Source organism: Apodemus sylvaticus, chromosome 16, assembly GCF_947179515.1.
Source record: "Apodemus sylvaticus chromosome 16, mApoSyl1.1, whole genome shotgun sequence".
In the NCBI taxonomy this organism is placed as follows: domain Eukaryota; kingdom Metazoa; phylum Chordata; class Mammalia; order Rodentia; family Muridae; genus Apodemus; species Apodemus sylvaticus.
The window spans coordinates 85,987,240-86,004,914 of record NC_067487.1 but is presented as its reverse complement, the minus strand read 5'-3'; positions in this window follow the sequence as shown (position 1 = coordinate 86,004,914).

Here is a 17,675-nt window from a genome sequence, read left to right as displayed (position 1 = left end):
ACAGTTAGACTCGTGAACTCATATTGCTAGGACCTCATGCTAGGGAAAATCCAAGAGTGAATGTGTGTGTGTGTATGTCTGTGTGTGTGGGTGGTGGTGGTGGTGGGGTTCTGAGAAGCTATTAGCCATTGATGGCTGCTGAGGGAGAGAGAGTCAGTTTTCTTCAGGGATGTAGGCCTTGAGAGGCTGCCTATGTTCCAGCAGAGGCTCCCACAGCAGCACATGCAGTGAGTGGACTCAGTAAGTATGAGGGGGCAGTGAGAGTAACATGGAGTTGGGAAGGGAGAGGACAGAAGGGGAATAGATTTGATCCAAACATTATTGTATATGTATGAACGTTAAGTAAGATATTTTAAAATACAAAACAATGAAAACTTACCTTTAAAACACACACACACACACACACACACACACACACACACACACACGGCACTCTGCCATCTTGGCTCGCGGATGCCAGAGAGATCTAACAGACAGCGCCAGGTAGGCAGACATAACCTGAGGCTAACCACTTGGGTCTCAGCCTGTCAGGCTTTTGCCTGTATCCAGGGCCTGGGCAACTCTGCGGGCCTTCATGTGCCAACCCTGTCGGGGGGGGGGGGGCGTTGTTTGCCCTGCAGAGTGATCAGCACTTGGAAAAGGTCCCCACAGCACCCACCATCTTCGCTCCCTGTTGGAGCAGACGGGCAGCACCTGGTTCACAGAGACAACCCGAGTATAGCATTGCTTGGGACAAGACCACACCAGGGCTCCAAGGGCAACCAAGAGGAGGGCAGCCCATCAGCAATCTGTGCCAGGGGAAACCCAGTGATCCAGCGGTGTGGAAATAGCCTTACAGGCTCACAGGAGGTTCAAGCACCAGCCAGTGATAACAAGTCCAACTAACACCAGAGATACCCAGATGGCAAAAGTCAAATGTAGGAACCTTACCAACAGAAATCAAGACAATATGGCAGCATCTGAACCCAGTTTTCCAACAACAGCAAGTCCTAGATTCCCCAACACACCAGAAAAACAAGATTTGGATTTAAAATTACTGGTCATGAAGCTGTTAGAGGAACACAAAAAGGACATAAATAAATCTCTTAAAGAAATACAGGGGAACATGAATAAGTTAGAAGCCCTTAAAATGGAAACACAAAAATCACTTAAAGAAATTCAGGAGAATATAGGTCAACAGATAGAAGCCAATAAAGAGGAACGGAAAAATCACTTAAAGAAATGCAGGAGAAATTGAGTCAACAGGCAGAAGTCATGAAAGAGGAAACACAAAAATCTCTTAAAGAATTACAGGAAAACACAAACAAGTGAAGGAACTGAGCAAAACCATGCAGGATCAAAAACGGAAGTAGAAACAACTAAGAAATCACAAAGGGAGACAAATTTGGAGATACAAAAACCTTGGGAAGAAATCAGAGGCCATAGATGCAAATATCAACAACAGAATACAAGAGATGGAAGAAAGAATCTCAGATGCCAAAGATACCATAGAAACCACGGACTCAACAGTCAAAGAAAATGCAAAATGCAAAAAGTTGTAACCCCAAACATCCAGGAAATCCAGGACACAAGGAGAAGAACAAATCTAAGAATTATAGGTATAGATGAGAGTAAGATTTACAACTTAAAGGGCCAGCAAATATCTTCAACAAAATTATGGAAGAAAACTTCTCTAACCTAAAGAGAGAGATGCCCATGAATATACAAGAAGCCTATAGAACTCCAAACAGACTGGACCAGAACAGAAATACCTCCTGTCACATGATAATCAAAACCCCAAATGTACTGAACAAAGAAAGAATATTAAAGGCAGTAAGAGAAAAAAGAGTAAGTAACATATAAAGGAAGACCTATAAGAATTACACCAGACTTCTCACCAGAGACCATGAAAGCTAGAAGATCCTGGGCAGATCTCATGTAGGCTCTAAGAGAACACAAATGTCAGCCAAGACTACTATACTCAGCAAAACTCTCAATCACCATAGATAGAGAAACCAAGATATTCCATGACAAAACCAATTTTACACAATATCTTTCCACAAACCTAGCCCTACAAAGGATAATAGGTGGAAAACTCCAATACAAGGAGAGAAACTACACCCTAGAAAAAACAAGATAGTAACCTTCTTTCATCAAACCCAAAAGAAGATAAACACTCAAATATAAAAATAATATCAAAAGTGACAGGAAGTAATAATCACTATTCCTTAATATCTCTTAACATCAATGGATTCAATTCCCCAATAAAAAGATAGACTAACAGACTGGATACATAAACAGGACCCTACAGTTTACTGCATACAGGAAACACACCTCAGTGTCAAAGACAAACACTATCTTAGGGTAAAAGGCTGGAAGACAATTTTACAAGCAAATGGTCTCAGGAAACAAGCTGGAGTAGCCATTTTAATGTCAGATAAAATTAATTTTCAACCTAAAGTCATCAAAAGAGACTCAGAAGGACACTTATTAATGGTCAAAGGAAAAATCCACCAAGAAGAACTCTCAATTCTGAGCATCTATGCTCCAAATGCAAGGGCACCCTCATTCATAAAAGAAACCTTACTAATGCTCAAAGCACACATTGCACTTCACACAATAATTGTGGATGACTTCAACACTGCACTCTCCCCAATGGACCGATCAGGAAAACAGAAATTAAACAGGGACACAGTGAAACTAATTGAAGCTTTGGGCCAAATGGATTTAACAGATATATAAAGAACATTTCATGCTAAAGCAAAAGAATATACCTTTTCCTCAGCACCTTAAGAAGATTGAACTAATCCCATGCCTCCTATCAGATCACTATGGAGTAAGAGTGGTCTTCAATAGCAACAAAAACAACAGAAAGCCCACATACACATGGAGACTGAACAATACTCTACTCAATGATACCTTGGCCAAAGAAGAACTAAAGAAAGAAATCAAAGACTTTTTAGAATTTAATGAAAATGAAGGCACAACATATCCAAATCTATGGGACAGAATGAAAGCAGTGCTAAGAGGAAAACTCATAGCCCTGAGTGCCTCCAAAAAGAAAATGGAGAGAGCATATACCAGCAGCTTAATGACACACCTGAAAGCCCTGGAACAAAAAGAAGCTATTTCACCCAGGAGGAGTAGAAGACAGGAAATCATCAAACTCAGGGCTGAAATCAATCAAGTGGAAACAAAGAGAACCATACAAAGAATCAACGAATCCAGGAGCTGGTTCTTTGAGAAAATCAACAAGATAGATAAACCCTTAGCCAGACTAACCAAAGGGCACAGAGACAGTTTCCAGATTAACAAAATTAGAAATGAAAAGGGGGATATAACAACAGAAACTGAGGAAATTCAAAAAATCATCAGATCCTACTACAAAAGCCTATACTCAACACAAATGGAGAATCTGGAGGAAGTGGACAATTTCCTAGACAGATATCAAATACCAAAATTAAATCAGGATCAAATAGATCATCTAAACAGTTGCATAACCCCTAACGAAATAGAAGGGGTCATAGAAAGTTTTCCAACCAAAAAAAGCACAGAACCAGATGGTTTCAGTGCAGAATTCTATCAGACCTACAAAGAAGGGATTCAGGGATATTAGCCTAGAAACTTGGAATACCCAAGACATAATCCACATATCAAATGATGTCCAAGAAGAACGGAGGAGTGGTCCCCGGTTCTGGAAAGACTCAGTGCAGCAGAGTAGGGGAATACAAGAACAGGGAAGTGGGAAAGGGTAGATGGGGAAACAGGGGGAGGGAAGAGGGCTTATGGGACTCTCAGGGAGGGGGAATCAAGGAAAGTGGAAATCATTTGAAATGTAAATAAAGAATCTATCGAATAAAAATGAAAAGAAAAGAAAACAACTCAGATTGACCAGTTATCCCAGAAAACAATCTATTACTTCAGCCAGAAAGGAAGTGTGTTGAGCTCTGTGGCCTCCCTGAGGAACAACAGTTAATTGTCCATCATTCGAGGTGTGGCATGAACTCATTTAGGTTTAAATAACTTCAATCAAATGAAAGCTATCTTACAAGTAGAAAGCTACAACCCTCTCTCGGTCAGGAAGTTAAATGTAAAAAATGAAAAGTACGTTTTCAGGGAAGAGAGTCCTGTAGGGTATCAAAAACATGTTCCAGGACTGAGCGGGGGTTTATGCTAGAAATGCTCCTGGTGTAACTGATAACCTCCGCAAATAAAAAGAAGGGAAATAACAAAAAGACAAATAAAACACACACACACACACACACAGACACCTATGCATATATATACATGAAGAAAATAGATAAGAAAAGGTATGCCTTCTGCACCGTCCTTTACCCTCCCGCCTGCTAGCCTGCTAGCTCACACCTGAAGCCCAGTGTTTGAAGACCTTGGCCCTGCAGTGTGGCACGTGCAGCAGAGCCTCTTCACAGCATGCATTGCCCTGTGATATGAGGGAGGAATCATCTCTCTTGAGGTTAGCCAGACACTTTGAGATCAATTGTTAGAGTAGCTACTGTTACTTGGGGTGGCTAATAAAATGTCACAGATGGTCTGTTTCCTGACATCTTAAAGATACTTTTTGTAATTATATTAAGATCACATTTTAGTTGTTATTTCTCTTTTACTTAAAAATTTCATTTAGTGTATCTATTTCTAGCATTTTATTAGTACGTTTTAAAAATATGACAGTTACAAGGAAGAATTGAAACACTGAAACAGATTGGATTGTCCTGTATCTATCCATGTACAAAGAGACAGACAGACAGATGTGCATGCACACACACACACACACACACAAACATACACACACACACACACACACAGAGAACAAATGTCATAAAAAAAATTTTAAAGCCTCATAAGTAATAAGATCTGAAAAAAAAACCTTACCATAGCAAATGTTCCTAAAGAACTGTTTTAAGTATGAATTTATGCCCACTTAAACATTTATAGACATTTATTTATTTATTTGGGGGATCAGAACCCACACACATCCCACATGTGAAGTCATAGAACAGCTTGCTGGGGTTAATTCTTTCTCTCCATTGTGGAGTCCTGGGAGGTCAAACTCTGTCCATGAGGCTTGGCAGCAGGCACCATGACCGTCCCAACGTGTCGGCATCCATCTTTGCAGATTAAGTTTATGCTAACTATGTATTACAATTAATAATGATATCCTGAATTGTTTATATTAAACCAATCATTTAAAAACTAATTGCCAAACATAAGGGCAAAATCCAAGTCTGCTTCCAGCATGTGTAAATGCAGACTAAACTTGGATGATAGTCTCTGGTTAAAATATGCTAAACAAGGCCTGTCAGAACTTCCTGAAAAATGAATGTCAGAAGGCAACATACTACTGGGGAAATAGCTTTCTTCTTGCCAAGATAAAACTCTCTGAAATAATACACTGAATGGGGTGGGGGTGGGGCTGAGGGCGGGGAATAACCCTGCATTCTTCTGTCAGCAAAGACAGTCAGAATATGCACAGAAAGTTTTGCTAAGCACAGAGTCACAAGTATTAGAACACAGTGCAGGAAGTCACAAGCTAAACTGAAAGCTTATGTTTTTAATATTTACCACTTTGGTTGGTTGGTTATGTTGCACTGTGGTATTTACTAGATTGTTTCCCAATAATAAGACACAGTTTTTCTCTGTGTATGTTCTCTTAAAAGAAATCTCTAGTAAAGACAATATATTTTATTTCATGTTCTTCAAAAATGGCTTGTCAAAAATAAAATCCAAGTTTTATTCCATGTTTCTGTAAGTGTAAATATTGATTGACTCAAGGGAATTTTGCTTTTTTGTCTGTTTGGTTTTTTGAAACAGGTCTTTCTCTGTAGCCTAGTCTGGCCTCAGATTCATCAGTCCTCCTGCTTGCACATCCTGAGCCACTACACCTGACAGCATACCTCATGGGCAACCTTCCAGTAAAGCAGCTTCAGTCAGGGCATGCAGCAGATAGGATGGTATCAGTTTGGTTACTTTTGTGAGAAAACCATCAAACAATTGGGGAATCAATGTACCTCAAGATCCATTTATACCATTTATACCTAAAGGATGCATCCAAAGTACACTTCCTCAACCATGTTCATATCTGCTCTATTCATAATAGTCAGGAATTGGAAACATTATAGATGTCCCTAAACAGAAGACTGGATAAGCAAAATATGGAACATTTACACAATGGAGTATTACTGAATTGCTAAACAAAAAAAAATGACATCATGAAATTTGCAGGCAAATGAATGGAACTGGAAAAAATTATGTTGAGTTTTATGTGAATATTAGCCATTAAATAAGTGATAATGAACACATAATCCACAGACCCAGAGTAGTTAGATTTAGTGGACGGGATCGGGGCTGCAGTGGGGGACTCGTGGATCTCCTTGGGAGGAGAAAATGGAATACGTTTGTATGGGTGGCCTGGAAGCAGATGGGATGGGAACGGGAGCACCAGGGGCAGAGGGGGGAGAACTGGGGTTGAAGATGGGAATGCGGGGAGAGCCTTCCGGAAGTGAGGGACATTTGAGGAATGATATGGAAACCTAGTACAGTGGAAAGTTTCTAAAGTATATCATAATGAGGTGTCCTAATAATGAGAGATACTGAGTCACCACTGGCCATCTCTCATCACCAACTGAGGTTTCCAGTAGCAGGACTGGGTTGTATTCAATTCAGTTAATGGCCAAGGGCAGCCCATGAAAATCCTCAAACAACCCAGGGTATTGCTGAGACAATGGGTTGCTCTCTGCAAACTGACAGTGCACCCCACTGCCAAGCACAATCTGCACACAAGTCATCAGACATGGAGAAGTCGATCTGGTGCCTGTATGGAGCCCTCACTCACTCTTAAGTTCTAGTCTCTTTGGTGTGGAAGGATACTGTGCAACCTACCAAAGGAGAAACATAAACGGCAACCCAGGCACAAAACCTTTGACCTACAATCTGTCCTTTCTGCAAGATAAGCTAGAGCAACAGTAGCACAAAGCTGTGGGAATAACTAATAGATGTCTCTGATTTGACTTAAGGTCCACTCTATGAGATGAAGCCTATACCTGCACACTGCGTGGGTGACCAAGAACGAGAGACTAGATAGCCCAGAGACCTAGGGTAAAACCAATATGTGTGTGTGTGTGTGTGTGTGTGTGTGTGTGTATCAATAAAATGACTCCTAATGATATTCTGCTATACTCATAGATCAGTGTCTTATTCAGTCATCATCAGAAAGTGGGAACATATCCAGAGACATCTCTCTCTTTCACACACACATACACACACACACATACACACACACACACAGAGAGAGAGAGAGAGAAGGGGGGGAGGGAGACAGAGGGAGGGAGGGAGGGAGACAGAGAGAGGAGGGAGACAGAGGAAGGGAGGGAGAGGGAGGGAGGGAGAGAGAGGTAGGGAGAGGGAGGGAGGAAGACAGAGGGAGAGAGAGAGAGAGAGAGAGAGAGAGAGAGAGAGAGAGAGAGAGAGAGAGAGAGAGAGAGAGAATCAAAGTCCTTGAAACAACAGCTCCAACTGGGAGGTCTCCATGAAATCCCTCCCCTTAGAGTTCAGGGAGCCTGTCAGAAGAGAAGGCAGAAAGAGTGTAAGGGTCAGAGGGCTGGAGGACATCAGAACAAGGCCCTCTGAACCAGCTAAGCAAGGCTCATATGAACTCAGAGGCCGAAGCAGCAAGCTCAGGGTCTGCATATGTCTGCACAGGTCCTCTGTGATGCATTATCTGCACAGGTCCTCTGTGATGCATTATCTGCACAGGTCCTCTGTGATGCATTATCTGCACAGGTCCTCTGTGATGCATTATCTGCACAGGTCCTCTGTGATGCATTATCTGCACAGGTCCTCTATGATGCATTATCTGCACAGGTCCTCTGTGGTGCATTATCTGCACAGGTCCTCTGTGATGCATTATCTGCACAGGTCCTCTGTGATGCATTATCTGCACAGGTCCTCTGTGATGCATTATCTGCACAGGTCCTCTGTGATGCATTATCTGCACAGGTCCTCTGTGATGCATTATCTGCACAGGTCCTCTGTGATGCATTATCTGCACAGGTCCTCTGTGATGCATTATCTGCACAGGTCCTCTGTGACATATTATAGCTGTTAGCTTAGTATGTCTGTGGCACTCCTGCCTGTGAGAACGAGTGGGCCTCTTGCTCTCATGTCTGCTTTTCGAGCTCTTTTCTGTCTGTTGGGCCGTCTTGTCCTGCCTCCATGTGGTGGTTCTTGCTTTATCTTATTATATTTTGTTTTATCATATTTGTTTGTTATCTCTTAGAAGCCAGGTTTTTTTTTTAATGAAAGAAAGAAAAGAAGTGCCTGAGGAGGGATAGGGAAGGAATTGGGAGGAGTAGAGGGAGGGGACGTGTAATCAGGATATACTATATGAGAGAAGAATCTATTTTCAATACAAGAAAAAAATGAAAAAAATAATTTTTTCATTGTGAAACACTACACACACACAGTAAAAGTGTACAAAATGCTTGTGTGTTAACACAGGCTTGATGTTGTAGTGACTGTTTATTTCCCTTATACTTGTGCGTGTTTCTGCTGCCTTCCTTCTGATTCTTCAGTCACATAAGTGTGCTCACACTGTACACACTCTTCCTTTGCAGGTCGCAATTGTAAAGTTCGGTCAAGCTGCCTGCGCTGAGCTTCACAGAGATCTTGGTGACCTCTGCAGGGACATATAGGTTACACCTAGCTTTCTCTTGCTCTAAAACTTGTCAGGACCATTTTTTCTTTAAATACATATTTGTGAGTCTGGTAAATGGCCCAGGCTGTGTAAGTTCAGCTTTGGTAGGTAGTACCCAGCTGATTTCAAACACGACTTTTGTCCACTCCCTAGAGCATAAGGCATGAAAAGTCTCCCCTGATATATATATAATATACACACACTCTAAATACTAAATATACTTAAGTGTATACCGAAATTATATATATTATACACCTGGAACTACATTGTGAGCTTTACAAGTAATAATGTATTTAATCTTCACAGCCCCTGGAATAGGATCTATTACTGTTTAATTTGCAGGAAAAAATATTAGGGCGCAGAGAAGTTAAGTAACAGAGCCAAGCAGTGTGTGAAAGAGTCACAGGCACAGAGCCGGGCCTCGCACAGTGCTGAGTGAGTGGCTACGGAACTTTCCTTCACTACTAGCAGTTGTTTCACTTTATTTTTAATCTTATGTATATGGGTGCTTTGCCAATTTGTATGTTTGGGCATCATTGCCTGCCTGCCTGGTGTCCTCAGAGACTAGAAGAAGACAGGAATCTCTTGGAATGAATGTACAGACCCTTGTGAGCTACTATGTAGGTGCTGGCAGTTGAATCTGGGTTCTCGGGAAGAGCAGCCAGTGTTCTTAACTGACTAGTTATCTCTCCAGACCCACTTCCCTTCATTTCAAGTTTTTCTGATTGATAACAGCATATGTACTCCATAAAATCTCATACCTTACAGAATTTTCTAACTCCCTTAAACATTTTCCAAATGGAATTTCAGTGGACATTCATTGAAGGGCTGTTTGGAAAGTGCTACAATGCAGGCCAGAGGGTGGCTGGACTAGTAAATGAACATGTCAGTAAGCCTACCGTTCGATTCCTAGGACCCCAGCAAGGGTAGAAGGGAACCAGCTCCTCAAGCTTCCACAGGAACACCGAGGCATGTGCCCTTCCCCAGCAAATACATTAGCGCAATAAAAGTGAGAGTGTCCAGCTCCTTCTGATTTTTCTGCTGGAACACATGAACAACATCAGGCAAGATGGAAATGTCAACCAAAATTGTTGTTCACTAGGTGATGGGAAGGAAAGCTAAAGGTCATATTTAGACAGCTAGCTACAGAAGCAGCTACTCATAGGAAGCAAACATCTGAAAGCTGCCCTCAGAGCCCCTTCAGGTAAACTGAGGGCTAGGCAGACAGCAGCAGTATCGCAGCACAGTCTAAACCAAGAACTATAAACCACCCAGACTTATTCGGTTGTTCTTCCTATAAGGCTTTAATAAGAATTACATTTTAGGACCTCCACATAAAGCCAGACACTCTGAAGCTAATAGAAAAGAAACTGGGGAAGACCCTTGAGGACATCGGTACAGGGAGAAAGTTTCTGAACAGAACACCAATAGCGTATGCTCTAAGAGCAAGAATTGACAAATGGGACCTCATAAGGTTACAGAGTTTCTGTAAGGCAAAGGACACCATCAAGAGGACAGATCGGCAACCAACAAATTGGGAAAAGATCTTCACCAATCCTACATCAGATAGAGGGCTAATATCCAATATATATAAAGAACTCAAGAAGTTAGACTCCAGAAAACCGAACAACCCTATTAAAAAATGGGGTACAGAGTTAAACAAAGAATTCTCACCTGAAGAACTTCGGATGGCGGAGAAACATCTTAAAAAATGCTCCACTTCATTAGTCATTAGGGAAATGCAAATCAAAACAACCCTAAGATTTCATCTTACACCAGTCAGAATGGCTAAGATTAAAAATTCAGGAGACAGCAGGTGTTGGAGAGGGTGCGGAGAAAGAGGAACACTCCTCCACTGCTGGTGGGGTTGCAAATTGGTACAACCACTCTGGAAAGCAGTCTGGCGGTTCCTCCGAAAACTGGGCACCTCACTTCCAGAAGATCCTGCTATACCACTCCTGGGCATATACCCAGAGGATTCCCCACCATGTAATAAGGATACATGCTCTACTATGTTCATAGCAGCCCTATTTATAATTGCCAGATGCTGGAAAGAACCCAGGTATCCCTCAACAGAAGAGTGGATACAAAAAATGTGGTATATCTACACAATGGAGTACTATTCAGCCATTAGAAACAATGAATTCATGAAATTCTTAGGCAAATGGATGGAGCTAGAGAACATCATACTAAGTGAGGTAACCCAGACTCAAAAGGTGAATCATGGTATGCACTCACTAATAAGTGGTTATTAACCTAGAAAACTGGAATACCCAAAACATAATCCACACATCAAATGAGATACAAGAAGAAAGCAGGAGTGGTCCCTGGTTCTGGAAAGACTCAGTGAAACAGTATTTGGCAAAACCAGAACGGGGAACTGGGAAGGGGTGGGAGGGAGGACAGGGGAAGAGAAGGGGGCTTACGGGACTTTCGGGGAGTGGGGGGGGGCTAGAAAAGGGGAAATCATTTGAAATGTAAATAAATTATATCAAATAAAAAAAAAGACAAAAAAAAAAGAATTACATTTTAAAGAGATGTTCTGTATTATGTACGCGCTTATGCGTGTATGTACAAATTTATCTACTTCTTTTTCTGAGACAGGCAGGCCTCAAACTCACTACAGAACTGAGGATGACTTTAAACTCCTCACTTTTCTCCATTTCCCAAATGCTAAGATGACAGGTATGCTCCACCATGCCCAGTTTACACGGTACTGGGGATGAAATCCAGGATTTCATATGTGCTAATGAAGCACACTACCACCTGAGCTACAGCCACATCCCTGTATTAATATGCTTTATTCAAAATATCATTTACAATTGTCTCATCTTTTTAATCTTTTCCCTTTCTGTATGTGTTATTGTATTCATAATGTCCTAACAGTAATGTATGCATTTTTAAAATTCCATTCTTGTGGAATGTTCAGTTAAGACCCTGGGAACCTACTAGCTCCTGTTCTAGAGGCAAGCACAAAGGAACACACAATGAAGCTACACCCTCCCAGAAGCTGGACAGAGGACTGGGGTGGGCTAGTCAGGTCAAAAAAAGAGAGAAACAGGAAGAACAGAGAGAGGGAAAGCTAACATAGATAAACTGCAGACCTTCTGGCCTAGAATTGCAGCTGGTGGGGGAGAAACGTATTCATATTGTTTTAACTAGTCTAATGGGAGATAACATTTGTAAATTTACATACAAAATCAAGAGATTAGCTACTCAACCAGCGAATAAGAGTTTGTTACTAGTCCCCTGGGAACAGTAAATTCAGACATCTGCCTCGAAACCATTTGGTCAGGCACAAGAAACATTGACTTTCTTTGTTTGATATCACGTGTGAGCCTATTCTAGTGATCACATGATGGGCTTACAGGAGGAATCACATGGTAATCCCACAGTAGTGATCACATGGTGAGCCTACAGTAGTGATCACACAGTGAGCCTACATGAGTGATCACATGACGGGCCTACAGGAGGGATCACATGGTAATCCCACAGTAGATTCTTACATGACAGCGTAGCTTTAAGTCTGTTCTTTTTTATTCTCACCATGGTAATTCTCTTCTTCGTCCTCTCTCGCTGGGTTCCTTGTCCACACAATGTAAAAGTCCCATATCAGCCTCCCTGCCCAGCAATTGCCTGTACATTCTTTATTACTAATTGAAGCCAGGGACCCTCAGGTCTGGAAGCACAGCTTTTGGGAGCTGAATTAAGACAAAGCATTAGAACCAGTTCCCAACACTGGACAGATGGCTCAATGGTTGCTGTACCAGATGACTCAGGTTAAATAATCACTACCCCATGGCATCCAAGTCTATGGCTCTAATTTTGGGGGTGGATTGAGGGAATCTGGTTACCTCTTCTGGTCTCCATGGGCACTGCATCCACATGAGATATAGACATGGATATATAGGCAAAAAACACACATAAAATAAAAATAAAAGTTTAAAAAAACTGAATAAAGAAATACAAATTTTAAGCATTAAGCTTGAATTTTGGTATTATCTTTTATTGAAATTCTCTCATTAAATTAGAACATTTGTATTTGTATAGTCTTTTATCCCCCCAGATAAACAATTACTTTCTTTCCCTAGGGTAACTTGATCCAGATCCCTTTTCAACAGGAAACACTCCAGGTCCCACTGGGCCTCTGCTTCTCCTGCTAAGCAAGGCCTTGTTAGAGGTTCTCCTTAAAAACATTCTGTGGTACAAAAGCTCCTGCCTCTCTTAAGGCCGTGTTTTGATCTGTGTTGAAAGACAGCTGACCTTTTTCTATGAAGTGGTAAGTATGGGCAGCCAAAGAAAGTGCTTCTGATCCCACTAGTGAGCAGAGATTTTTAAAACTTTTCTTTAGAAGCATCCCTTACTGGATCCCTGAGTAAATTCTCCAACACTCCACTCCTGAACCTAGGCCACAGCAGAAGCAGCATGCTGTAAGCACAAACTTTTGTGTCTCCTTGAATTTTGTTGCCTTTGAGTCCCAAAACATTTTTACTCAATGTAAAAATGGTGCTAAAGAGATGGTTCAGTCCGTAAGAGCACTGCTGCTCTTGGAGAGGAACCAAGTTTAGTTTCCAGTACCTGCATCATTGTTCACAAATACCTGCAGCTCTAAGCACACAGGGGATCTGAAAACTACTTCTAGCCTCTGTGAGTACCAGGCATACAATGGTGCACATACATACTCATGGGCAAACATTCATACACATGAAAAATAAACAAATAAATCTTTTCCAGGCAAGATGGTAAATACCTTTAATCTTAATATGAGAGAGGCATATGTATGTAGACCTCTATGGGTTCAAGGCTAGTCTCACTTACATAGAGAGTAGTTACAGGGACAGCCAGAGTTACATGTTAAGATCTTATCTCAAACAACTGAATAAAATGAGCATTAGATCACTGGCAGATGCATTTAAAGGTGTGTTTGTTATGTATTTGATTTCATGGACTTTGGTTTGCTACTATGGAATCTGGCAAATTGTAAGGAGATCTGTTGAATTCTGAGAAGCCAGAAACCTTTTACATCAGGTGAAATCTAGCAAGAAATGGTAAGTTTGTTGAACTGGTTAATAAGGAGCTAAGTTTTTTGTGGGTGAAAAAATAATCATCAGTAATTTCTGTCAGAATGTTTGTCATGTTGAGGGAAAGTGTATTTTCACAGATGTTACCTAACTTTAGAGTTGCAAAAAATGTCTATGCTGAGCAGTAAGGTATGTAGAAACATAGAACCCTAGTGCAACACAAACGAGCAATAAAGCACAATAAGATGCAAATAAAACAGGTTTTTTAAAATAGCAGAGTTTACGTTGCCTTCTGCTGTGTCCGGAAGCATTTCAGTCTTCCCTCACTGTAGCCTTAGTCTGTCCCCTCTCCTCACAACAGCTAGAGCTTGTCTAGAGTAGTGATTCTTTACCTTCCTACTACTATGACTCTTTGATACAGTCCCTCATGCTGTGGTGACGTCCAACCATAAAATTATATTTATTGCTACTTCATAGCTGTAGTTTTTCTACTGCTATGACTCTTATATGCAAAGTATTTGATATGTAACCACCAATAGATAGCAACCCACAGGTTAAGAAAATACTAGTCTAGAGTAACTGACTGCATACAGGCTTAGAGGCATTTCAAGGCCAGTGTATTTTATTACTGTGCAATGCTCTAACAGATTACTCAGTTCTTTTATATTATTTCTGATTACAACAATATTTTTCTAATGATCCCTTCCATGGCCTCCAGGATTTTTATTGCAGAAAGTCAAATTGATTTAAATGAAGTTGCTGTTCTAAGAAACCAGGCTAGAAATGTCATGGGGAGAAGCCAGCTGGGTTGATGGGCTGACAAGATGACAGTATGACAGGATGGCAGGATGACAGGATGACAAGATGACTGGATGACAAGATGACAGGATGACAGGATGACAAGATGACAGTATGACAGGATGACAGGATGACAAGATGACAGTATGACAGGATGGCAGGATGACAGGATGACAGTATGACAGGATGACAGGATGACAAGATGACAGTATGACAGGATGGCAGGATGACAAGATGACAGGATGACAGGATGACAGGGTAATAGGATGACAGGGTGACAGGATGACAGGATGATGAGGGTGACAGGATGATGGAATGAGGGTGACAGGATGGCAGGGTGGCAGGGTGATAGGATGGCAGGTGACAGGGTGATAGGATGGCAGGGTGACAGGATGGCAGGGTGATAGGATGACAGGGTGACAGGACAATAGGGTGGCAGTGTGACAGGGTGACAGGATGGCAGGGTGACAGGCTGATGGAATGAGGGTAACAGAATGGCAGGATAACAGGGTGACAGGCTGATAGGGTGATAGGATGACAGGATGTTGAGGGTGACAGGATGATAGGGTGACAGGATGGCAGGATGACAGGGTGACAAGATGGCAGGATGACAGGGTGACAGGATGATGGAATGAGGGTGATAGGATGGCAGGTGACAGGATGACAGGGTGACAGGATGACAGGGTGGCAGGGTGACAGGATGACAGGGTGGCAGGGTGACAGGATGGCAGGGTGATAGGATGACAGGGTGACAGGACAATAGGGTGGCAGGGTGGCAGGATGGCAGGGTGACAGGCTGATGGAATGAGGGTAACTGAATGGCAGGATAACAGGGTGACAGGCTGATAGGGTGATAGGATTACAAGATGTTAGGGTGACAGAATGATAGGGTTACAGGATGACCGGATGGCAGGGTGACAGGGTGACAGGATGACAGGATGATTAGGGTGACAGGGTGACAGAATGGCAGGGTGACAGAATGGCAAGATGACAGGATGGTGTTGCCTCAGTTAACTCACTTTTCCAAAAGTTCTCCTCTGTGTTGCAAGTCCACAAACTATGGTTATAAAGAAGCTCTAAATTGATAGTATGAGGCAGAAGGGAGGGCTCAAGAGGACTCTGTGTGAACTGTAATCCCAAGCATAACAGTCAGAAGGATTAACAAGTTCTACACACCCCACATTTCTCCTTCCCTATTACTGTCTTCAGTTCAGCAAACATTCGTAAGTACCAGAGGCACATGTTAGCTCGATGCTGGATACGCTTTATATCACAACACCTGAACTATATTTGTAGCGTCCCTGACTTGTACAAAAACACTTTACTCAGAGCAAATCACCTTAGGCCAATGTTTGCCTTGATCAATTTTCTAAAGTTGTCGCTTCTGATGTCATGTTAAACCATTTTGGAGAGACTATGGACTCACTGCCTGACAGCATTAGACAAGATGGTCTCCAGTAGTCATGGTCACAACTCGCTCTCTGATTCTTTCAAGGAACCCTACCTCTTCAAATAGGTACACAGATGATCACGTGCAAGGCACTTGTTTTCTGCTATTAGATTCTCATATGAAGGAGTTACATAAACATTTAGAATCACCAATACTGCCCATTACCTAATGTTGCCATCAGGAACTGGCTTTACAGTCGCTGGTCACCTCCAAATCCAGTGATGACAATGACATCACCCCTATGTGACCAGGACAGGACCCACTTATCTGTTGCCATGGCAATCGCCATACATTCCTTGCATCCACCTGTCCTTACCTGGGTGCAGCAGTACACATGGTTTTGTCATAGCCCAAATAAAATGCAAACCCCTGACCTTCACTCTCTAGCCTTCTTTTTCGTCATCTTCCTTTCCCCCTCCCCCAACAAAAAATCTCCCCCACGGAACTGTGCTGACCTGGTGTGATCTGTCCGATGAGCTGCCATTCTAACACATCACCTAGTGCCCAGGTGTTCGTAATGCAAACTTGTGAAAACTATAGAGAGCGGAACCTAGCACGCCCCACTCTCTCATGTTAGTAGCATACTATGTAACTTACCCTTCTGTGACATCGGTCATGTGAGGAAGCCCATGCTTTTGCATGCTGTCAACCTTTTTCAGGCTACCTATTCTGGAATTTTGTTTGGGCCAGATGGAGAAATCAGACCATTCTCCTGTTCTTCTGATTTACCACACACTGCCCCCTTCTCTCCTGTTGCTCCCAGCTGGCCATCCCCTCAGCAGTCATTCATGCACCCCTAGTCATTAACATGTCCCCCAGCACACAAGGTTCCCTACATGCCCAGCATCCGACTCTCTTTCTCAAACTCTAATATGTCCAGTCTCAACAATCTGCAAGCCCACTTGAATTCCCTTCCCACAGCTTAGCTCCTTGATCTTTGGTGACCTTCACCATGCCTCTATTTTATCCATACACGACCAGACCTCAGACATTGTCACTATCTGCAGCAGCTCCACATCTGTAATGTCCATTGTATTAGTAAGTTGTCATACTCTGTTTAAGCCAAGAAACTGAGTACAGAGATGAGATCGCCTACCATCCTTTCAGACCCAAGCATGTTTACCTAACATGTCCTCCAAGACCAGCTGCTGGATATGGGCGGCAACACCACCCTTTAGCCTGTGAGAAGGAAAATGCAGAGCTAAAAAATAGCACAGTAGTGAACATACCGTTTCCTTGAGAACAGAGGGGAGGGAATCAAGTTTTTAAATTACGTTTCAGTAAAAGCATGTGTCCTTGAACACAGCTGGGAGGTAAATGATTTGAAGGCTCCTTTCCAATGCAAAAGCCTCTGCTACTGCGATCCTATGACATAAAAATACATATGGTGGGAAGGGCTAATTGTGAGTCTCACCCAGGAGAAGCCATTCTGCCTGGGAAGCTCTTTGCAGATCAGAGACTTCAGCAGGTGACTTTATTTTCAGTTTCTCCAGGCCACTTTGGAGGCATGATGTTAGTCTCTGGCCTGATGCTGTTTGCTGCTTTGTTCTTGGACTCTTGCTTGCTGTATCCTTAATAAACTTACTTGTTCAAGATCAAAATCACAGTCTGGAGGACTGGTCTCTGTATGGACATCTAAGGCTGTATTCATCATTCACATACTACCTGCTCACACTCTTACAAGATGTCTGAACTCTGGACCTTACTTTTCTCCCCC